General features: G+C 36.8%; 1 pseudogene; it reads right to left on the bottom strand.

The window, feature by feature from the left end:
* Window positions 1-9,867: 9,867 nt before the first annotated feature.
* Window positions 9,868-10,846, bottom strand: LOC115845758 (dystrobrevin beta pseudogene; annotated as a pseudogene).
* Window positions 10,847-25,445: the final 14,599 nt, after the last annotated feature.

Raw genomic sequence — 25,445 nt, 5'->3', positions numbered from 1 at the left:
CACTGACCATCTTTACCCGTGAATTTACAACACACTGAAATAATCCTCAAAGACTCAGTTCAGTTAATGAAAAGAAAACTGCCAGCTGGCATTATCTGCTGAAAGCAACAGAGACACATGGCATGAGGGCTTTTCCAAAATTTTTCTAATTGGATAAAAGTGGGAACATTTCTCAAGATTAATAAGGGTGTCAAATCATGTCCAGCTGGCAACCCCAAGATCTCACCAAGTGTTTAATCATACAACATGTGAGCATCAAAACAATGTTACGTAGTGTCCTGGAGACTCTGCTTCATGGAAGGTAGTTCGTCTCCTGGGCTACCAAGCCTACTTTTACCTGTGATTGGTGACCATTGCCTAAGCTAAAAATGAGAGCCTGTTCAGTATAAAGGCTTATCCAAAAGAAGCAAATATTACTTATAACCACAAGCCAACCTGACATCTTCCATGCTGTTCCCATCTGCTTCAGATATTCATATTGGACAGTTTTCAAATGACAGCAGATGTCCCAGCTACAAAAAAAAATTAATCAGCTGAAAAGTATGCCACTACCTAACGAATTTTATAGTTCCAGAAGTCAGAAACTGGTTTTGGCCATCACCCTGATTCCTCAATTGAAAACCAGCTCTCTTGTAAAACGAATAGTGTTTGCTTAGCTATATAGAGTTTGTAACATGAAACATCTTTAAACACAGTATCTAGGTGAGGAAGTTACATTGATTTTTTTTGGTATTTATTTATTTATTTAGGCTGTGCCAGGCTACTTGTGGGATCTTAGTTGCCCAACCAGGGATTGAACCCAGGCCCCAGCAGTGAAAGTGCCAAGTCCTAGCCACTGGACTGTCAGGGAATTCCCTTTTGGTCTTTAAATAAGCTTCTAATTCTTCAGATTCATAAAAATCCTCTACAAAGACAAAAAAAAAAAAGAAAAGAAAAAGCAACACAGTGTCAAATGCAAAAGATTTCAACTTCATTTTCTTTAGCAGGATTCATGCCTAGTGATCAACTGTAGAAAGCATGCACTTTCTGTTTAATTATGTTCATTCACCCCTAGTCAACTGTATTCTATATAAAATAAAATGGAACATCAGTGGGCAGAGATAGAGATCCCTGTACATCTACATATATATCTATGTCTGTCTGTCTATCTACCTGTCTATCTATCCAGAAAGAAACGTGAAACAGCAAAGTGGTGGAGAAAAAAGGAGGCCATGGAAAGCATGGGAAAAAATCAATCCTAGAACCAGTACTGCTAGATTTCAGTGATAACTTGGTAACCTTCCTTGTAATCAATGCAGTTTTGCTGTTGGAAATGCACATTCATTACTTTCATTTTATCTATAATATTTTATTCAAAGTGCATTTATTGAATGCACACTAACAGCCAGTCCCTCTGTTAAATTCATGGTTTCTATCCAAATGTAACTTTCATCTAAGAAAGGATATAATGCAAATCACATAATCATGCAGGCAAAGATAAAATTGCAATTGTGACATGTACTATATTGAGGGTCACATGGAGCTATTTAAACTTATATCAGGTGATTTGAATAAGTGAGAAATTATGAAAGTATTTCTAGAGGAAGAGACACTTGAATTGAGACGAACTCAAAAGGCTGAGTAGGTGTTATCTAAGTCAAGAGAGGAGGTATTAACATTACAGAGAGGATAGTACAGGCAATGATTTTGTAGGGAGAAGGAGTGTGGCAAGAAAGAAGAGATGACCAAAGAAATCAGTATGGTTGGTTAAGAGAGAACAAAGTTGTGTGGTTTCAGGCAAAGCTGGCAAAGAAAGTAGAGGTTAGCTCATAAAGAATCTCACAGGTAAAGTTAAGACATTTCTATTTGCCAAAGTGCAATGCAAAGTCATTGATCGATTTGAAGAGAGATGTATCATGGTCAGATTTATGTTTTTAAAAGATGGATCTGGTTGTAATGAGATAAACAATTTGGAAGGATTCAGACTGGTTGTGTGTAGATGGTAAAGAAGCTCTCTATCAACAGTTAGTTGAAGCTAGGGAAGAGAGAAGTTTAGACCAGGTGGTGTGCAAATGGAAAAAACTGCACGGATGCTAAAGGCACATCAGAGGTAAAAGCAATAGAGATTGGTGGGGAACTGCATGCTGATGTGAGTTTCTGGCTTACACAAAGGATGTTTTTTTACTGACATAGTAAATCTGGAAGAAATCCATATTTAGAGTGAGGACCGTTGATGGATCTAGTTTTGGACATGCTGAATTTGAGGTGCTCCTGTAATTTCAAATGCAGTTATATATGTGTCTGATGATCAAAAGAAAGGTCTGGGCTTGGAATAAAGATAAACAGAAGTCATTTGTGTAGCGGTGGTAATTGCAGCTACAGGTAAGATAAGAACATCTAGGGAAAACATTTAGAGTGAGATAAAAGGTGATTATGGGATCTAGACTTGAGGATCTTTAACATCTGATGGCCAGCTAGAGAAGTATGAGCCTGCAAAAGAGACAAAGAAGAAATAACAATAGAAGTTGAAATAAAATAAGATGAACATGTTACCAGAAGCCAAAGAGAAGTGTTTTAGGATTCAAGTAATGCTCAACAGAGTTGAATAGTGACAAAAAGTAAAGTCAGATCATAATAGCTAATATTTTTGTGTATTTACTGTGTGCCAGGTACTGTTTTAAGAGTTTCATTTTCATTAACTCTTTTCATCCTCACAAATCTTCCACAGGCAGTAGTCTAAATTTAGTCAATCCATTTAGTCTTCAATTTAGTAGTCTTCAATTTAGTCATTACACTAAAACATTGCCTGTTGTTCTTAGTGTCATGTAGTCATTGGTGATCTTTGCTAGAACTGTTTTAGTGAGGTGATGGATTTTAAGAAACAATTTAGAAGGGTTAAAAAGTGAGCAAGAGGTGAGAAAAAATACAGGCAAGTAATAGACAACTCTTGTAAAGACCAACTGTAAAAGGGTGGAGGGAAATAAGTCATAGCTGAAAGGATACAGGGAGTTATTTGCCAGTTTTTAAACTATGAGTTGCCAAGTCTGTTTAGCCAGTGGGCCCTGACCAAGGTGCTGAATTTGTGTGCTGGCTGTCTCCTCTTCGCAAGATTTACTGAGGAACTAGAAAGAGAGATGGAGAAGAGTGGGGGCGGGGGGAGGTGGGGGAGAGAGAGATATTTGCAGGGCAGTGTCAGGAGTCAACCCGGCACAGCAGTGGTAAAATAGGAGAACTGCTGAAAGCATTTGTTTTGCCTCTGACCCTGCCCTGTTGGCCTCCACATTTGCCCTGAGCAAGAACTCTGGTCCAGGTGTTCTTCGGAATACATAAAGTCAACACAGTGCAGAAGCCCTCATTTTCTTATTGAGAGGAAATGAGAAAAAAAAAAAAAAAAAAAAACAGAAAACCAGTAGGCAATAATGGCTTTAGGGCAGTTGCTTTCTGATTCTCTCCTCTAAACTGGGAAATTTTAATCTAGCCCAGCCACTTGAAGTGACGTCTAGGACCAACAGCATAATGATCACTTTGGAAATTGTGAGAAATGCAGAATCTCGGGCCCCACCCAGACCTCCTGAAGTAAAAATCTGAATTTTATCATGGTGTTCTAGGAGAAGGGTGAAAATCAGACCTAAGAGTTGTTTTTAGGAAGGTGAGTAATTGACTATAGTTCTCTGATAGATAGGACTTATCTGTTCTTAGGGCTGTGCATAGGTACAGGGCCACTCTTGGGCTTATCTGTTCTCTGTCCACTGAGCATGGGTCCAAGTTCACCCCATGCAAAATGCTTCAGACAGTAGTTAGGCTGTTCTATGCTCTTGTTTCGAATTCCCTTATCTCTTTTCATATGTTTAAGGTCATTTAAAATTGCTGGTCCCTTTGCTGCAGAGATTCAAGTTATAAAAAGGCAGAGTAAATTACTCTCTATCCCACAGACACACTTCTCCTCCTAGGGTAAAATGAACTCACGAAGACACTGGAGGGGCACAATCATTTAAAAAAAAAAATCTGCAAGGTAACAGATTTGAACAGAAGCAGAAATATTAGAACAGATGGACCATGTGTTTAAAACAGAATTAAAATAACGTACAAGAGATTTATGTATTTAACAGTGAAATAATACACATTTAATTTTAAGCAAATATGAAGCATTTAAAAAACTAACTAGGTATTAGGAAATAAAAAAACTTTCAATATATTAAAAAATAGATGTAATACAGACCAAGATCTTTGATAACAAAATAATTACTTTAGAATTAAATAATAAAGAGTAAACTAAAAAAAAGAAATCCCTAAATATTTGGAAACAAAGATAGCCTCCTAAGTAATGCATGGGTTTAAGAAGAAATCATAATGAAAATTTAAACAATATTTGGAATTGAAAGGCTATGAAAACTGTATGTATCAAAGTTGGGGAGGGCTGTAAAATGGTATGAAGCTAGAAAGTTAAAGCCCTAGATACTTTATAAAGTAATGAAGAGAGCCAAAATTAATGAATTGTGTCTATATTTAAGTTTACACTGAAAACCCCAAAGAATACATGGATAAGTTATTTAAGACAATAAGAGAGTATGCATTATAAGCTGGGTATAAACTTAATGTAGAAACTATAATGCATTTCTGTATATCAGCAGTAAATAACTAGAAAATGTAATAAAGGAAGTATGCCATTTATGAGACTAAGCGATAATATGAAATAATCAGGAATTAATCTAACAAAAATATGTTTAAGAACTTTCCTGGGGAAATTATAAAAACTTTATTGAGAAATACTGAAGAAGACTAAATAGATGAACAGGTAAACTATGTTCATATAAGAAGTATATTATAAAGATATCATTTCTCTCTAATCCTTAGATTCAATGCAATTTCCAATAGGATATGTCAGAGAACTTGAGACAATTCTAAAATGTCCAAGAATTGTGTGTGTGTGTGTGTGTGTGTGTGTGTGTGCACCTGTGCATGCAAGCATGTGTGTGTAAAAGCAGAACAATTACTATGATTCTTTATGAAATGGCAAATACGACAGGGTGGTTTTTGTGTACAAGAAGCAAATTAACCAGTTGATCAATCAGAAATTGACTGACCCATGTAGGCATAGATATTAGACATAGGCCAGAGGTGGTATGACAAATGAGTAGGAATGAAGAGATGGTTCGATAAATTGAGTTGGAAAAATAATTTATACGGAAAAATGTTAATGCTGGATTCCTACCTCACACCATTTAAAACTATCATTTCCATATGGATTTAGGACTAAATCTAAAAAAAGATAACATTTGAACACTGAAAAAAATTATAAGTGAATATTTTTATAGTTCAGCATACATGTGGTGTCTTAAATAATGCATGAAAACAATTTTCTATAAAAGAGAAGATTACTAAACTTAAAATAGTAAGGTTAATCACTTTTATTCATCAAAGATTAATTTTTAAATTAAAAACATTTCAAAACTAAGTTACAAACTGGAAAAAGACATTCACCATACACACAACTAGATCAATATCAAGAAGAATACATAAGCACAAATATCCCAAAAGAAAAATTGCCAAAGGAATAAACAGAGAAGTTCAAGATTACTGGTCTTCAGGGAAAAGCAAATAAAGACCACACTTAAATAGCATTTTATAAGCATTCTACTGGCAAAATGAGAAATTCTGTTCAAAGTGTAGGAGAGATGTGGGTCAACAGAATCTGCTATACATTGCTAGTAGTAAATAGAAGTTTGAAACCACTATGCAGCCACTATGAAACCATTCTGACATTTCCTCCTGAAGTCGAACACTCATATATGCTATGGTCTAGCTGTTCAACATCTAGATACATATCTAAGAGAAACTCTTGAATATTAATAGGAGACATATGTAAGAATATTCATAGAAATGCTGTTCTCATAATAGCAAAAAAACCTCATTTCTTCTAAATGGGAAAATGAAAGAATAAACTGTGCTATATTCCCACAATGGAATATTTTACAGGTAGTCAATATGAATAAGCTACAGTGAAATATCATATATAGTAAATCTTAGTGCCACTATAGTCAGTGGGTAGAGTCCAAAAGGACTGAATAAAGAGTGATACCTCTTTTACAAAGTTAAAACATAAAAAAATATATTTTTGCCTATATATATACGTAGATGTGCACAAATTATATACTTGGGAAATAATGAAATGATAAACATAAAATTCAGAATGTTCGTACATCACATAAGAAGACTAAATATTTAGATGTAGGTGAAGATCCTGGCATTGTGTTTTGATTGGAGGGTTTAGGCATTTTGTTACATTATTTAAAATAACTTGGTAAATAGCTATTTGCATATAGGTTGAAGAGCTTAAAAATAAGATACTGAATGTCCTTTTACATACTGAAAGGTGAATAGCAAAGTTCAGGCCATATGATTTTTACTTTCAAACTTTTATAAATGTTTACATATTAATGAGAAACTGTTATGTATAAAACTAAGAAGTTTAAAAAGGTTAAATTATTCTCAATCAATATTCTCAGAATCATTAAGCATTTAAATCAGACATGCAGATTAAAATGAGGGAGAATTAAGATTTTTTTCAAAATAATTTTAAAGAAGGCAAAGCCTTATCTACATATAAGATATCTTGGTGCTTATTTCCAAAAATTCCAACAGAGAATATGACAAGTTTACTTAATGTTATTAAAACATGTTATTAAAAAATGTTTTCTCAAGATATAACAAATTCTTTATTATTTTGGGATACTTTGTTTAGAATGATAAAATGTCATTTTGGACTTAGGTTAGGAGAACTCTATTCCTAGCCATCTATGAGGTTCATTATAACTAGGTCTAGTCAAAGTTATTCTACTGTTGGTGGCAGGGGAGGAACCCTACTGAAAAACATGTAGGCCAAGGGTTGGCAAACTATATCCTAATGGTAAAATCCAGCCTGCCACCTCTTTTTGTACAGCCCACTATTTAAAAATGGTTTTACATTTTTTAATTATTGAAAAAAAATCAAAATAAGAATAATTTTTTGTGATGCTGTAGGATATTTAAATTTCAGGGTCTGTAAATAAATTTTTGTTGGCTCATAGCCATCTCTGTTCATTTACCAATTTTTTATGGCTGCTTTTCTGCTGTTATGGAGTAGCTGTGACAGAGACAGTATGGCCTGCAAAGCCCAAAATCTTTACTCTCTGACTCTTTACAGAAAAAGTTTGTCTATTCCTGATCTAGAGGATTCACGTTTTAGATACTGTGCATAGAAAATGTTAATTTTTTTTTTTTTTTGGCCATGCCCCACAGCTTGTGGGATCTTAGTTCCCCAACTAGGGACTGAACCCGGGCCCCAGCAGTGAAAGCGCCAAGTCCTAACCACTGGACTTCCAGGGAATGACCAGAAAATGTTAATTTTTAATTGAGCGTTTCTAGGATAAAACAGATGTCATTGAAAAGAATAAAGTTACCCTATTATTTGTTTGTGGAATGCCATTTTATTCCTTAAATTGCTGAGCTTCTATATCAGGGCCTCTTAGCCACCATCATGCTTCATGCTTTACAACTACGATGAGGGCTTCTTCCTAGGATTCTTTTGTTTTGTTTTTTTAACAGTATCGTGTGGCTTTTTTTTTTTTTTCTATAATAAAGGCAAATGAATGGATCAATGACTAGAAGAATAAGAAATTATACTGCTAGTTACTTAGATAAAATATTAAAGAAAACTTTCGGAAAAATCAAAACAAACTTCCAAACACCAACACTAGACTTATCAAATCTACAATGTAAATTCATATAGAAGCTGGTTAAATGCACGCTAAATTCATCTGTTGTGAACACAGAGAAACATTCATTCAAAATATCAGTACAGATACAGTGGACAATCTTCAAAGAAATTACTACTTAACTGATTACACATCTTTTTGTTAAGTAGAAACTTCTTTACTCACGTCAGCCTCAAAATTCACTGATATCTTCCTCAAAGAACAAGGGTGTTGCACATAGTCCTAATCTTGAAAACAAGTTATACTCACAACACACACACACACGTATATTGCTAAAAGGCCTTACCAGTATGCATCTACTACATAATGTATATACTCGTCAAAATTCAAAACTGATACATTTATGATACCAGCTTCAAAATTATGCATGCTGATAATACTTGATTTTTCCCAAAATCTTAAGTCACTATAACCAAAATGAACTAATAAACTAGAAAAAAATAAAGCTGAAATAAAAATAACAATGAATAGAAATAAGACTTACTTCACAAGAGTGTTGTGAAGTTTAAACAGAAATATAAGAATTCACTTGTGATTTCTGTACTTCAATTTATGTATGTTACAGAGCAATGGAAAAATTCAACAGAGTTTTTCACGTGAAAAACTGCTCTGTAAATCAGAAAGCAATATTCAAACAGTCATTTATCTTTAAATAAACGTAAAATTCCCGTTTCTATAAGGGTTATAAATTAGCTAAAGGAGCAAGTTCAAACTAAAGTGAAAAACAAGTTCATCTCCTAGCCCCAATATCTAGGATGAGGATTTTCAGTAGATACATTCCAGAGAATCCAATCATTATGAAAGGTAATAGGCAGCAACTAACACAACAATGTAAAGCAATCATACTCCAATAAAGATGTTAAAAAAAATAAAAAATAAATAAGTAAATAAATTTTTAAAAAGGTAATAGGGCAAAGAGCTACCTCAGTGTAAAGAGTTAGACTCTAACGAAAAACAGTTGAAAATGTTAACAAGTCAATTAACACAGTGGGATACTTGTACTTTAAGAAAAAGTAACTATTTGAAAATCTATAAATTCTCCCGAGTCAATGAAAAAGAGAAGAAACTACTAAGTGTTATTTTTTTTCCCTTTGCTTGTTTAAAAAATGTAAAATAATGACACCTCAACCAAAAACAAAATACTGGAATTTACAAAACAACAATACCCAGGATAGGATGTTCAGTTTAACAAAATTATATGGTTTAACCGTAACTGAAAAGCTATCTGATAAAAAAATTATATCTAAGACATTGTCAGAAATGTAGGAAGTAAAGTATACACTTGATTAAAGTTTGGTTTTTGTTTTTAACTAATCCCTGATATGAACTTACTTGCTTTCTTCTTGATTGACTTTTAAGAAGGTTAACTAGGAAAACGAAAAAAAAAAGAGAGGAAAAACCCCCGCTTATCAAAGCTTTCTAGTACTTAAACTCCAGTAGGATGAACAGGCCTGAGAACTTAGATCCTGAATTATACTTATGACTCTATATTTTTCTACCTTCCAGTAAACTAACCAACAAAAACTAAAGTAAAAGGTTTTAAAACAAGGCTCTAGAAACTTCTGGAAATAAAAGTATGACATTTTTAAAACTCTGGAAATAAACTGAGAGAAGGGAAGGAAAAATGATTGGTGCTGAACTTATCACATGATTTATAAACACCACAGAAAAATCAGACATTAAGCTCCACCCAAATGTTGTTATTTAAAAGACTATTTTAGAAAGTAAAGACATCCACGTGACAATTGTAAAATACAGTATTTCCCCAACTTGAGAGGCAAAAATTTAACTTCATTTCATGAAGCTTTCTTTGCAACATTTATACCCTATAAGCACGAAGTAAACTTGCTTGAAAAAAAGAACTTTAAATCTTCCTTAAAGCTCAGAGAGTTAAGTCTTTTGGGGTGGGGGTGATACCCCTTGTACAAATTTTAAAACAAGAAGACACCTTTCACTTGGAAAGCGAGCACTGTCACATTCCAATTTACTGAATAAAAGGGACCTTGTCAAATGTCATCGTAACTCCATCTTCCCATACTTTAAAAACTCTGCTTTTCAAATCAAGTGATGAAACACAACATATCTGCAAGCCCCGTCATAAATGTAAGTGTTAATATTTCATGACACTACACCCTTACTTACGGTAGGCATCTATGAGGAAAGTGGCCCTAGTGTTGTTACTGATGAAACAGACAAACTGTTGGGGACACAGACTGAGACACAAAGCAGTTACCCAGGAGGGATGCTCCTTCACCTGGTGTTGGTTGCCGTGAGGGACACTGGCACGGCCACACAAAGAGCAATTTTGGCAGAGCTGGGGGTGTGGCAACTGCCGGGTACCAGAAACCCATCCCATGCTCAAACCAGGAACAGGAACACTCCGCCTCACACCGGAAACTGGAGCACTCCACGGGATGGCAGACCGCCTCCATGTGGGCGAGCCTGTGCTTGAGAGGTAGCCAGACAAGGCCCCAGGGAGGAGGATCAGCCATTGCTGTGTCTAAAGGCATACTCAGCATTCTCTTTTTCGGCTGTGGAAAACAGGTGCAGGCTGAGTGCTCTGTGTAACCAAAAGATGGCCCTTCAAAGACAGCTGCTGGCAACTTTAGAACTTCCTTCAGAAACGGGTCAGACCTGCTAAATAGCATTAAGCCACTGGAATCCAACATCTGGGAGAAAACATATCTCAGCTTGTCCAGCATTTTCCCACCACACATGCTAACACAGCTTTAACAGAAAATACCATCAACTTGCCTCGGGCCTCACTGTCACAGCAGCAATCACGAAGTCGAGGAGGAGCTGAGGCGCTGGTCCACGCCGACTCATGAGAAGGAAGGCACGTGCTCCGCTGGCAGTAGATGGATGAGGGTCGGTCCCGAGGCGGGACACACTGATCTCAGGGGATGAGTCCAGTGTATCAAGGCCGTCGTCTCGAAAGGCTTCCAGCATGTTCCAGAGACCAGCAAAATGGAGGCTGCATCGTTTTTTGTACAAATCGTGCTTTGCAATCTGTCAATTCATAGTCATAGGACATCAAAATTCTGAGCACGCATTTCTACGAACAGCTGCCTCTTCTCTGCCATGTTACGCTTGCTCCCAGTTTCCTCAATCATCTTCTGGGCCGGAGCTGGCGGCGCCCAGGTCTCTGGGACGCAGCCGCCTTCGCCTTCTCCGGCCTGGCCCTTGCTGAGCTGCACTAGCGGCGAACGTTCTCCAGTGCCTGGCTCTCGGTGCTTCCCGCCCAGCGCGACGGCGCCGGAAGCGCGACAGCATGAAGGGAGCGAGGGGCGCGAGGTCATGATGGCGTGAGGGGCGTGAGGTCGCGAGGGCGCGAGGGCGCGAGGAACGTGAGGGGCGCGACGGGCGTGACGGGCGTGAGGGGCGCGGCATCGTGAAGGGCGTGGGGCGGGGTGGGGCGTGAGGTTGCGAAGGCGCGAGGGACGTGAGGGGCGGGACGGGCACAGGGCGGGTACGCGCCACCTCCGTAGGATTCTGTGTAACGACTTCCGGAGTCAATTTCTCCAGCCCAAATGTTTGTATCAGTTTTTAACTACCTCCCCACCACTCAGGTCGCTGCACAATAAATTTTTCCTTTTTTGGCTATAAAATTACTATCCGACTGTGACCCCATCTCACAATGCAAATCTCTTGTAATCAACTGGCGTTTCCTAGCTCCTCAATGAGAATCTTTATTCAACAACTAACTCTGTACCTACCTTCAGAAACACACAAATTTTCCTTTTTTCACATCCTTTTACAAAGAATTTATACAATCTAAAAAGTAGGGCTAAAATTATTATCACACTTTTCTTATGGGGTCTTTAACATATGTATGATATCATTTGCTGATTTTACTCTAAAGATGCCCTAAAGACATTGTTCAGTACACTACAGTTTTCTTTTAATGAAAAACTCCTAAATATTTTACTTCATACTGGAAATAGTTGAGTTTCTACTTAGCACTTCCTCTGCTCATGCACACTGTGAAATAAATACCCAATTTTACTGCATTTTGCTTTGACTGCTAGAATGTGTATGGATTCATCTTACCTCTCTTCTGTTAGAAAACGTCTATCATATCTTCTTCCACTTTTTATTTTTATATATTTTATGTATATTTATAAACTACCATGTACATTGCTGGAACAGTCTATATTATACATAAGCAATTTATAACATATGAAAAAATAACACATTTACTGTGTGCCAGTAATGTGCTAGGAATTTTCTATAGGTTGTATAAATTTTCTTTTTCGAATAATACTACTACTTATCATATATTCATGGACAAAGCCAAGTTTTGTGAGGCCTAAAGCTCATTTAGGGGACCCTTTCTTATAAAAATAATATAAAATATATGTTACTTTTGCAAACATTACAAAAAGCCAGATCACGTTAACCGATGAGTAGAGCCCCATACAAGGCTTTGGAAGGGGCACATGCAAGTAAGAGGCCCTGACTTAAGCTATGATAGCTTCAAGGTCAATTTACCTCTGCATATTTTGACTGCTTGTGCTCTGTGAGTCACTTTTCACACACTGCACCATGTAAGGCCAGAACAAGCTTACAGGAAAATTAACTGAGAGAATGTGATGGTTAACTTTATGCATCAGCTTGATGGACAAAGGGATGTCCAAACAGCTGGTAAAACATGATTTCTGGGTGTGTCTGTAAGGGTGTCGCCTGAAAAGATTAATATTTGAAACGGTAGACAACAGAGTAAAGAAGATGGCCCTCACCAGTGCAGGTGGTCATCATCCAATCTGTTGAGGCTGAATAGAACAAAAAGAAGAAGGAAGGGCAAATTTGCTCTCTCTGCTTGAGCTGGAACAGCTGTCTTCTTCTGCCCTTGGAAATCAGTGCTCCTGGTTTGGGGGCCTTCAGACTCAGACTGGGACTTACACCATTGGCTCCCCTGGTTCTCAGGCCTGTCAGTTTGGACTGGAACCACACTGCCAGCTTTCCTGGGCCTCCAGCTTGCAGATGGCAGATTGTGGGACTTCTCAGCCTTCATAATTGCTGAGCCAATGCCTCATAATCTCATTCTATATATCTGAATATATTCTATTAGCTTTGTTTCTCTAGAGAACCCTGGCTAAAACAGAGAGGTTACAATTATTTTTCAAGGTCAAAGGATTGCTGTGTGGTAGATGTGTATTTGAACACTGTTCTGTTTGAATCTCAAACCCATTTATTGAGTAGCTTATATACCAGGCACTGTGCTAAATGTGGGCATGCTGTGAGAAACCAGACATCTGTCCTGTTCTTATGAAGTGTCTTATGTAATTATTTGTATTACAGGAGTTGGTCATTCAACTCCTTATTTATTCTTTAACCCTCATGTTAAAAAAAAAAAAAAGAACAGTTTGACATATATTTTAAAGGTTTCTGTTCACTTAAAAATTAGTGTACAGTTTAAATCTACTGGCTTTGGCTGGAATAGCTGAAACTCTCATTTCCTTTTGTTAATTAATTACAACACAGATCGACATTTTATGGATCTTACTTTGATCATTAAAAATATATAGATAATGGTTCATGAAAGGAAACTATTTTGTTTTCTAAATATATCAACTTCTCAGTTTGATTCAGAAACTGATGACTAGGTTGATCTTTCTTATACAGTTAACCATTTTTTACAGTCTTGGTCTGAGCACTGCAGAAAGCAGGATTAAAGATCTTTAAACATCAAACCTCACATCCTAAATCCTAGTTTTTAGTTTCACTTCAATGGAGCTCTTACCCTAAATTCCTTGTAAGACAGTAGGACTAAACTTGGAAAGCTAGGAAAGTCAGATTCCTGGATCCACATCCCTTATCACTGACTCAGATTTCTGGAGTAGAGTTGAATTTTAAACCACACTCCTAGGTGATTTTGATGCATGTGGACCACACTTCACCATCTGAAGAGCATAGCTCAAAGATACTAATGAGATCACAATTATTTTGATATTTCAAAATAAAGAACAAAAAATTATTTAAATGTAAAATTATTGAATAGTTGATCTTATAAGGAGGTTGTGGAAACTTTTCATTTCTTTCTTTCTGTATATTTCTTCTGTTTTCACGTCCATGTCACCTCTCTTTCCTGGATACCTCTCCTCTGTATATTCTTCTCTCTATAGTCATTCATTTAATATATCACTGTACCTTGGAATCCATCCGGGATTCTTATATTTCATAACTATTTTTGGACAATCCCATCACTTCTGTGTCTTCAACCACTGCTCATAGGCTAGATCCAAATTTTTATCATATACAGATTTTTTCTGAATTTTGGACTCCCAGCTCTATTCAGTTCTCTAATGGTAATGACTAAATGACTCCAAAGACCTCAAATTCAACATGTCCAAAGTTGAAATTAATGTTGGCCCTCCAACCAGAAAATCTGTCCGTTCCTTCTTCTGAGATTTCTCTTTCAGCTTTAATTTATACACTACAATGCAGCCATTCACCCAAACCAGATTCCAGGAAGTCATCTTTTTCTCTTCATATCCTCTCACCCATTATGTCAAGTCAATCAAAAAATCCTCTCGATTCTTGTTCTTAAAAAAAAGACAAAAAACCCAAAACACTCATTGTTTCCATATCTCTCTCACACCTTTGTCCAAGGCCTCATAATTTCTCACTGATGTTACTGTAATGGTTTCTTATTTGGGCAAACTTTTTCTGGTGCTGATTTTCCTCAAAACCATTCTCCACACTGCTTCCAGGTGGATCTTTCTAAAATACAATTCTGATCACTTACTCCCTCGCTTAACATTCCTTAACAGACCTCCATTGCTGCCAGGATAAATACAAACCTCTTGGCATGACATGCTCTATCTGCTGTGTACCTGTCTAATCTCATTTCTCACATTCTGCTTTTGACACTCCAATCACACTGAATTCCTGAAAGTTCATATCCAGAATGTACTACATTTCAGAACTTTGTACATTCTGTCCCCATGACTGTGATTGCCTTTATCCCCTTCTTTGTCCTCACAGCTTTCCTATATTCTTCTCTCTCACTGAATCTGGATTATGTGCTTAGGCAGTGTTTGAGGATTTCAGGGATAAGCAGGAAAACAGATATGACCTGGCAGTAGTACTCATAATCTTTATTTTGATGGAATGCATGCAGAGGAGGTACTTTCCAGCATCAGAAGTCTGGAGGCTTAAGGGGTGGGAGCCACCGTCTAGAAGGGGAGGGGGCGAGACCTCGAGGGCAAGGGGCTCAGAGAGAGCCTTCTACCTCTAGAGGATGTGCTCAGCAGCCTGGCAAAGACTCTCGAGGCAGACGGCTCCCAAGGGAAATAGTGGCTTTGTGTTTTTTGTTGTGGTTTTATCTTATCTTTGGCTAGCAGGCATTAGGTGCAGTTTTGTGGGATATGAAAGCAGAGAGACTCTAAAAGGCTAAAAATCTGCTTAATTTAGTGATGTTTAACAAGCTAACAATTGGATGGGTAAAAATTTGAGTTCGTCACTGTTGAGCTTTCAGGGAATACATCTCAGTCTGATCTAAAGAAATAAACAAAGGCCAATATATAGGAACCGTCTTTGGCTCATTTGTATGACTAGTGTCTCTATGATGGTGACGCTTTTATCCCACTGCACTATTATTTGTTGTTTGTATATGAGTTCCTTGAGAGCAGACATGAGTTTTTATAATTCCTAATATGGACTTCATAGGATCTAGAGTAGTGTGTGCTACAAGGTGGAACACTAATAAATGTCTGTTTCATGAATAATTATTCATATCATATCCATGTATTTTTTAATTCATCCAGAAGTGTTCCTCCAACTGGATGCTGTAAGAAAGTCTCATCTACCTGGAGACACAATATTTAAGCTAGATTTGTGTTCATGCAGGACTTAGGCAGTCATTTAATTTCAATAACCAAAATCTTCAAACTTGAAGAGAAAGTAATTCATTTCTAAAATATAACTTGCTTATAGAAACATCACATTAAACTCAGAATATATGCCGATAGGCCAAGGACATCCAGTTTTCAACCCTGCTGTAGTCTAGGAAAGAAGTTTTAGTAATTTATAGCTATTTCCCTCAAAGCCTACCGGTGTCAGAGAATATGGGTTCCTGATGCCAGAGTGATTCCATGAAAATTGGTCTGGGCTGTTGATTCATGGAGGGTATTAAGACACATAGCTGAGCAGTTCCCTGTGGTAGGAGGTCAGGGAGATGGAAAGAATGGGTGAGGCTAGAAAAGAAATCCATTGTCTGCCCAGGATAGCAGAGCCAATGAAGGGGACAAACAGTCTCCATATGTATAAAAATCTAAACAAAGAGGATTCCGTCATGGATAGACAGAAGAAATTTTAATTAGAAAACTGAACTCAACTGGATTAAATGATTCACAGAAATGACAGGCTCAGCTAAGAAGCCAGCAACTGAAAAGGGTGAAAATAGTGCAAATTTCAGGTGTGATCTGATTCAGGTTCCAGCTTTTACCTCTGATTCATTCAGCTCCTCTCTTGTTCTTGTGTCATCCTCCTTCCCTATGTGTAATAAAATAGTTTTAGCAGTTCCTGTCTTCACTACCATATATCACGCCATTCATAAGGAGAGTGAGCATGTTGGTCCCCAATTTTTCAGAAAAAAAAGCCTCAAAATTCCGTCCTTGGATCAGTTTAAGTCATAATGCCAACTCTTAACTAATTTTATTTTTTGTCAAGGGGAGTGAAATGTTCTATTTGGCCTCACCTAGTTCATGGGTTCCACATCAGGAAAATCTATATTTCTCCTTTACATTATGAAATCCTCTACAGAAACCTGGGGCTGTCAAGATGGTCTGGGGGAAAGGCTGAGGGAAGACAACCAGTGGTCCCTACAGAAGATTAGATGAGGAGTGGTCGGGTGGCAGCTCAAGCAAACTAGCCCAAACCTGGCATAGGAAATATTTGTAGTTAGCCTTTGATGTATTTGCCTAGTTTTTATCAGTATTTTAAATAAGACTGCTCCTCAAAGCAACTTATACTTTTTATCTTTTATCTTGTTTATCATATTCATTTCCTAATCCCCCTTTTCTGCGGGTAAACTCCACTCCAAGTCCAGTCTCAGCTCAGATTCAAAATTTGAGTTCTCTGACAAACAAGATCTGGCTTAATTTGGCATGCTAGATATATAATAGATACAATAATACACAAGGAAGAACGCATAAGGTATAAAATTTGAACTGTCATCCAAATAGTGGGAATGGCTAGCTCATTTCCAAATTTGAGTTTTCAGTTCTTTATTAACGTTCATATCACTTACTAATCCTTTTTCTCTAAATCTGTAGCTGTTGATCTGTGATTGCTCCCTCCGTCCCTCCCTCTCTCCCTTCCTTCTTCCCCTCCCTCACTCTCCTATTAGAATGTAGTTTCCATCTGTCTCATCCATGGGCATTTCCAGCACTCAGCAAAGTGCCTATTTCAGAGGAGACACTCATTCATATTTGCTAAGCAAGCCCACTGCATTACCTTTCACACTTTATTATGTTGTGTGTCCTACTTGAACATGGCTATGTACATAGTGGACCAAGATACATTGTACAGGCTATAGTTACGCAACAGAGGAAAGCTCACGTAATGCACAGGGCTGAGACCCATGAGCGTCCTGCTCTTTGCATTTTGTTTTAAACAACTGTCAAGCTTCACTGACATTTATAACTCTCAGATCTGAATAATGCAAATAAGTTCTTCCAGGGAGGGAAATCTTTTGTGAAATGGAAAGTATAATGAAGCTTACCTTAAGTGTTAACAATATAATGAAAATAAATTATCTCAGAAATTGGAAATTTGCATTTGAATTATCAGAAACATTTACTGAGCTAAATGTCAAGGAAAAAAAAAATCCCACAATTATTTTATATTCTGAAGCTAGGAAATATAGCCAAGATTTGATAATCACACTCTACTTGATTTTTCTATTCTGTCTTTATCAGTCACGTCACATTTTGTTTCACCATTTTACTGGAACAAATATACGTGAAATCACTATCAATATCTTCCTGACCTTGTTCAGCAGATGAGTACCAAGGAAAAATTGGACCCTGGCTTTCTACATGAAATGAGCTGATTGTAGCTACTTCTATTATGGCAGTTCTTTTTAAGAGGATGTTTCACCAAGTAAAGTCTTGGTAAATTTAAAACAATTGAAATCGTATCAAGTATCTTTTCTGACCACAACGCTATGAGACTAGATATCAATTACCGGAAAAACTCTGTAAAAATTACAAACACATGGAGGCTAAACAATACACTACTTAATAACCAAGAGATCACTGAAGAAATCAAAGAGGAAATTAAAAAATACCTAGAAACAAATGACAATGAAAACACAACAACCCAAAACCTATGGGATGCAGCAAAAGCAGTTCTAAGAGGGAAGTTTATAGCAATACAATCCTACCTTAAGAAACAAGAAACATCTCAAATAAATAACCTAACCTTACACCTAAAGCAATTAGACAAAGAACAAAAAACCCCAAAATTAGCAGAAGGAAAGAAATCATAAAGATCAGATCAGAAATAAATGAAAAAGAAATGAAGGAAATGATAGCAGAGAGCAAAAGAACTAAAAGCTGGTTCTTTGAGAAGATAAACAAAATTGATAAACCATTAGCCAGACTAATCAAGGAAAAAAGGAGGAAGACTCAAATCAACAGAATTAGACATGAAAAAGAAGAAGAAACAACTGACACTGCAGAAATACAAAGGATCACGAGAGATTACTATACGCAACTCTATGCCAATAAAATGGACAACCTGGAAGAAATGGACAAATCCTTAGAAAAGCAAAACCTTCCAAGACTGAACCAGGAAGAAATAGAAAATATGAACAGACCAATCACAAGCACTGAAATTGAAACTATGATTAAAAATCTTCCAACAAACAAAAGCCCAGGTTCAGATGGCTTCACAGGTGAATTCTATCAAATATTTAGAGAAGATCTAACACCTGTCCTTCTCAAACTCTTCCAAAATATAGCAAAAGGAGGAACACTCCCAAACTCATCCTATGAGGCCACCATCACCCTGATACCAAAAGCAGACAAGGATGTCACAAAAAAAGAAAACTACAGGCCAATATCACTGATGAACATAGATGCAAAAATCCTCAACAAAATACTAGCAAACAGAATCCAACAGCACATTGAAAGTATCATGCACAATGATCAAGTGGGATTTATCCCAGGAATGCAAGAATTCTTCAGTATACACAAATCAATGTGATACACCATATTAACAAACTGAAGGATAAAAACCATGATAACCATCTCAATAGACACAGAAAAATCTTTTGACAAAATTCAACACCTATTTATGATATAAACTTTCCAGAAAGTGGGCATAGGGGGAACCTACCTCAACATAATAAAGGCCATATACATCAAACCAACAGCCAGCATCGTTCCCACTGATGAAAAACTGAAAACATTTCCTCCAAGATCAGGAACAAGACAAGGTTGGGCACTCTCACCACTATTATTCAAAATAGTTTTGGAAGTTTTAGCCACAGCAATCAGAGAAGAAAAAGAAATAAAAGGAATCCAAATCAGAAAAGAAGAAGTAAAGCTGTCACTGTTTGCAGATGACATGATACTATAGAGAATCCTAAAGATGCTACCAGAAAACTACTAGAGCTAATCAATGAATTTGGTAAAGTAGCAGGATACAAAATTAATGCACAGATCTCTTGCATTCCTATACACTAATGATGAAAAACCTGAAAGTGAAAGTAAGAAAACACGCCCATTTACCATTGCAACAAAAATAATAAAATACCTAGGAATAAACCTACCTAAGGAGACAAAAGACCTGTATGCAAAAAATTATAACACACTGATGAAAGAAATTAAAGATAATGCAAATAGATGGAGAGATATACCATGTTCTTGGATTGGAAGACTCAACATTGTGAAAATGACTCTACAACCCAAAGCAATCTACAGCTTCAACGCAATCCCTATCAAACTACCACTGGCATTTTTCACAGAACTAGAACAAAAAAATTCACAATTTGTATGGAAACACAAAGACCCCAAAGAGCCAAAGCAGTCTTGAGAAAGAAAAATGGTGCTGGAGGAATCAGGCTCCCTGACTTCAGACTATACTACAAAGCTATGGTCATCTGGACAGTATGGTACTGGGACAAAAACAGAAATATAGACGAATGGAACAGGATAGAAAGCCCAGAGATAAACCCATGCACATATGGTCACCTTATCTTTGATAAAGGAGGCAAGAATATACAATGGAGAAAAGACAGCCTCTTCAATAAGTGGTGCTGGGAAAACTGGGCAGCTACATGTAAAAGAATGAAATTAGAACACTCCCTAACACCATACACAAAAATAAACTCAAAATGGATTAAAGACCTACATATAAATCCAGACACTATAAAACGCTTAGAGGAAAACATAGGCAGAACATTTTATGACATAAATCACAGCAAGATCCTTTCTGACACTCCTAGAGAAATAAAAATAAAAACAAAAATAAACAAATGGAACCTAATGAAACTTCAAAGCTTTTGCACAGCAAAGGAAACCACAAACAAGACAAAAAGACAACACTCAGAATGGGAGAAAATATTTGCAAATGAAGTAACTGACAAAGGATTAATCTCTAAAATTTACAAGCAGCTCATTTTCAAAAAAATAAACAACCCAGGGCTTCCCTGGTGGCGCAGTGGTTGAGAGTCTGCCTGCCGATGCAGGGGACGCGGGTTCGTGCCCCGGTCCGGGAAGATCCCACATGCCGCAGAGCGGCTGGGCCCATGAGCCATGGCCGCTGAACCTGCGCGGCCGGAGCCTGTGCTCTACAATGGGAGAGGCCACAGCAGTGAGAGGATCGCGTACCACAAAAAAAAAATAATAAGAAGAAAATAAACAACCCAATCCAAAAATGGGCAGAAGACCTAAATAGACATTCCTCCAAAGAACATATACAGATTGCCAACAAACACATGAAAGAATGCTCAACATCATTAATCATTAGAGAAATGCAAATCAAAACTGCAATGAGATGTCATCTCACACCAGTCAGAATGGCCATCATCAAAACTTCTACAAACAGTAAATGCTGGAGGGGGTGTGGAGAAAAGGGAACTCTCATACACTGTTGGTGGGAATGTAAATTGATACAGCCACTATGGAGAACAGTATGGAGGTTCCTTATAAAACTAAAAATAGAACTACCATACGACCCAGCCATCCCACTACTGGGCACATACCCTGAGAAAACCATAATTCAAAAACAGTCATGTAGAACAATGTTCATTGCAGCTCTATTTACAATAGGCAGGACATGGAAGCAACCTAAGTGTCCATCAACAGATGAATGGATAAAGAAGATGCGGCACATATATACAATGGAATATTACTCATCCATTAAAAGAAACGAAATTGAGTTATTTGTAGTGAGGTGGATGGATGTAGAGTCTGTCATACAGAGTGAAGTAAGTCAGAAAGAGAGTAACAAATACCGTAAGCTAACACATATATATGGAATCTAAAAAAAAAAAAAAAAAAAAAAGGTCCTGATGAACCTAGGGGCAAGACCGGAATAAAGACGCAGACCTGCTAGAGAATGGATCTAAGGACACGGGGAGGAGGAAGGGTAAACTGGGACAAAGTGAGAGTGGTAGTATATATACGGACACATATACACTACGAAATGTAAAATAGACAGCTAGTGGGAAGCAGTCGCATAGCACAGGGAGATCAACTTGGTGTTTTGTGACAGCGAGAAGGGTGGGATAGGGAGGTTGGGAGGGAGGGAGATGCAAGAGGGAAGAGATATGGGGATATATGTATATGTACAACTGATTCACTTTGTTATAAAGCAGAAACTAACACACCATTGTAAAGCAATTATACTCCAATAAAAATGTTAAAAAAAAAGAGGATGTGTTACTCTTTACTGAGTGATAATGAGCTTCATGAATAATGTTCAAATTCATAAAAGATTAATGTCAATAGAGGCAGCTTGATTATATATACCTTTTCCCCATATTTTTGAGATTTCTTGGGATAGTGGAAAATCAAATTTTCTTTTATGAAATATCTCTTTTTTATAATAGAGGAAAACTAAATTCCTCATATAGAATAATATAAATTTGAACGAAGTAAAATATTTCGGTTGGCTGGTAGACAAGCCAATGATAAGGTATTTTAGATATTCCGCCTGAAAGAACTAAGATTGTGAAATAAAAATTCTACCCACATAATAAATTAAGAGAACAAAAGGAAGAATTTTCCCTAATAATTCTAACATGAGCCAAATAAGCTAGTTTGAACCTGAATATATAATTACATTGACTAATGAAAAAGCCACATTATAAATCCCTTTTACCTTTACTGTTTTGTATGCTTAGAATTTAGTCTCGATAATACCATCAGCCATGGAATAAGAATAACAACTGGTATTTGTATAATAATCACATGGATTACAGTTCTTATCTTATTTCGTCCTCCCGGCCCTTGGCAATGCAGATAATATTATCCTTTTATTACTTACAAAGTGATGGATGATCAGAGACAGTAAAAGACAAGCCTAAAATGACACCAGCATGAATCTGGGAGTCCTGACCATCAGGTATAGGGTTTTTTTTCCCCCCATTGCCCAAAGGACTGCTTTCCCCTCTGGGTGAAGTCGTATGCATCAGAAACAACCTGGGAGGCCCTGATTCCCCAGTATCACACTGCCTGCTGTGGACACCTTTGTTATGGCTTTATGTTTTATTCCAGTTTGTCTATCCTTTCTTCCATTGTCCATTGCTTCATATTCTTGGACACCATTTCCTGGCCATCTGGCTGGATGTCCTCCAATGGCCATAGCTGAGCCCCCATGTCACTTGCTACACACCTTATTTTCTTTCTTTCTGTACTTACCAGTACAAGTAATCCTTTCATGTTTGTCCTTGACAAAAAAATATGGGGTCTACATGATTTATATTCAAGGAATACAGTAGATTGTATCACAACACACATAAGGAAAAGACTTTATTCTATTATAAGTAGAATTGTTAAAGAAAATACAGGTTACCCAGGTAAATTTGAATTTCAGGTAAACAGATTTGTATAAGTGTACCCTAAATATTGCATAGGGCATACGTATCCTGAAAAAAATATTTATTGTTTATTTGATATTCAAATTTAACTGCTTATTCCATATTTTTTATTTGCTAAATCTAACAACCCTAACTGTAAAAGAAATATGACTCTTTTTCAAGTCACCTCAGATCTCGTTTAATAGTTTAAGTACAGGAGGATTCTACAGTTAGGATTGGAATATGTGAGGAATCCACAAATGAATATTCACAAGAAGCATTTTACATGTCAAAAAAAAAATATTTGCTTCCAATCCAGCAACTCACTCTTTCAGAAATCACCAAGATCACACGTTGAGGCAGAATGCTGCATGACAGATGGGACATTAGCCTGCTTTACATTATGAAACTGGGAAGTGAGTGTTCTATGTAGTTGAAAATGTCTGCAATAAAATTATGCTTCTGTATCTCAGTAGATTTCAAATTATAAAATTCATGCTATGCTTCCTGACAGCTTTCCTGTTAACATATTAATTTCAAAAATTATTGGACGTGCTTAATATCAACTTCAGACTTTTAATTAAGAAAACCTAAATATTATTGGTTGAGTTTCAGACTACGCTATACTAACCCAATACATTTGCCTCTCATGTGTATGACCTGGGTAAATCTTGTGGTGGATGCAAGGCTGGCGTTTGTTATGGAGGAGTTTAAATTTAGATGGGACACATAACCAGAAAGTACAGGGTCTTTAATTAAGATGTCAATAAAACACCTGAGTAGATTAGTACGTCTTTGCATATTTTCTCCTTTGCTTTTCACTTTTTTGCACCTTCAGTTTTGTGTATATGAGCTCTCCATTTCTGTCTCCCAGAGCTATAATTTTCATTCTAATACTAAAGAAGTTTCTTCATTTCTAGATTAAGCTACTTGCTTTTCAGTTCTATTCTGCATATCCCTCACTGTGCTTCTAGTGGTGTCTGTTCTTTGTGCTTACACTTGTGGCTTTTTTCCACTTATTCAATCATGAGAAGTCCTCGTGAAAGTGAGTACTAACTTAGCAAGACTTACTTAGTAAGACTTTACTTACTGAGAAAGTAAAATACACTTATTTGGCATATCTGTTGTTATGCTTAATAGATATTTTTATCCATCAAAGATCTTAAGTACTGTACTTGTGTCTGTAATATATAAGTAATCTTATGATTATCACCAAGATCACTGCCTAGTATTTCCTTGAGGGAGTCTGTAGGTGTGAGTTAGCAAGTTCTTGTTCCAAAATGTGGGAATATGATAATTTTACTTATTTATTAATATTTATGTTGTTTCCTTAAAGGAATATTTAACAGACTGAAAAAAAGAGCCACTTTTACCTTGGCAGTTTTAGAATTAATTGTCATCAAATCCCAGACTTAGGAGGAATCTTAATAGAAATTTGGGTCCACAAAAACAAAAGTCAGAGAGTCTACTCATGACATTATCAGTTTTATCAGGGATAAATTATTAGCACTACTACAATAGCACTACATTAGTCAGGGTTCTCCCAAGAAACAGAACCAATATGATATAAATATAATATATATATTATATATTTACAAATATTATATATTTATATTTAATATAATATATAATATATATATTTATGTTTATATATAATAAAAGTAAATTTATTATATGAAATTGATTCCTTTGACTATGGAGGCTGGTAAGCCTCAAGATCTCTAAGGCAAGCTGGAGACCCAAGGAACCAATGTTTTAGTTCATAAGCCATCAGCCAAGAAGAATGCTCTCTTACTTGGGGAATGGTCAGGCTTTTTGTTCTATTCAGGCCTTCCACTGATTGGGTGAGGCCCACCCACATTAGGGAGGGCAAATCTGCTTTACTCAGTCTATCTATTTAAATGTTAAACTCATCAAAAAACGCCCTCACAGACATACCCAGGATAATATTTGACCAAATACCTGGTCATCCTGTGGCCCAGTCAACCTGACACATAAAATTAACCCGTCACAGGTTCTAAAATCATTCAGAAATTCAGTAAAAAATGGTCACTTGGAACCTTTTAACAATTATCTTTGGAGAGATTCCTTTTGCTGTTTGACTGCAGGAACTACAGTGTATTGGAAACGTTCAGGTTAACTTTGTGGAATTTATACTTTAAAAATAAGAGCTAAAATCAAAGGAGACTGTGGAAGTCTTGCCAAATGAATCAAATAAAATGCCAAGAGAATGGGCTGTTTGTTTGTTTTCCTCATTTGTGGGTAGAAAAGGCTACAAATTAGAATAATATTGGGGTGACATTACCCATTCAATCACCTTAAAAATAGAGCCTAAACTGTGTCTAACCAGTGCAGTCTAATTGTCTATATAACACAGTGATACAAAAAATACAAGGCATCTTTATAAAAATCATGTTTTTTATTTTTTGGTATTTTATGATTCCTTGACATCTGGGGCCTGGGAGATTGCATCTCCCATGGCTCACTAATTCCTAGAGGTAGCAAACTACTTCCCTGTGAGTGCAACTTTCATATGCAGACCAAACAATCCAAAGCCCATGTCCCCCAACTACCTCCTTTATTGGGTTCTCACAAGGCTCCTACATTCCGTACCCTGCCTGATCTCTCAGGGCCAGTGCCAGACAATTCAGTGCAGCCCCTATACCTGAGAGCCACTG

The sequence above is a fragment of the Globicephala melas genome, chromosome 16 (genome assembly GCF_963455315.2).
Source record: "Globicephala melas chromosome 16, mGloMel1.2, whole genome shotgun sequence".
In the NCBI taxonomy this organism is placed as follows: Eukaryota; Metazoa; Chordata; class Mammalia; order Artiodactyla; family Delphinidae; genus Globicephala; species Globicephala melas.
The sequence above is the reverse complement of the archived record's forward strand: the minus strand, read 5'-3'. Positions and strand labels throughout refer to the sequence as shown.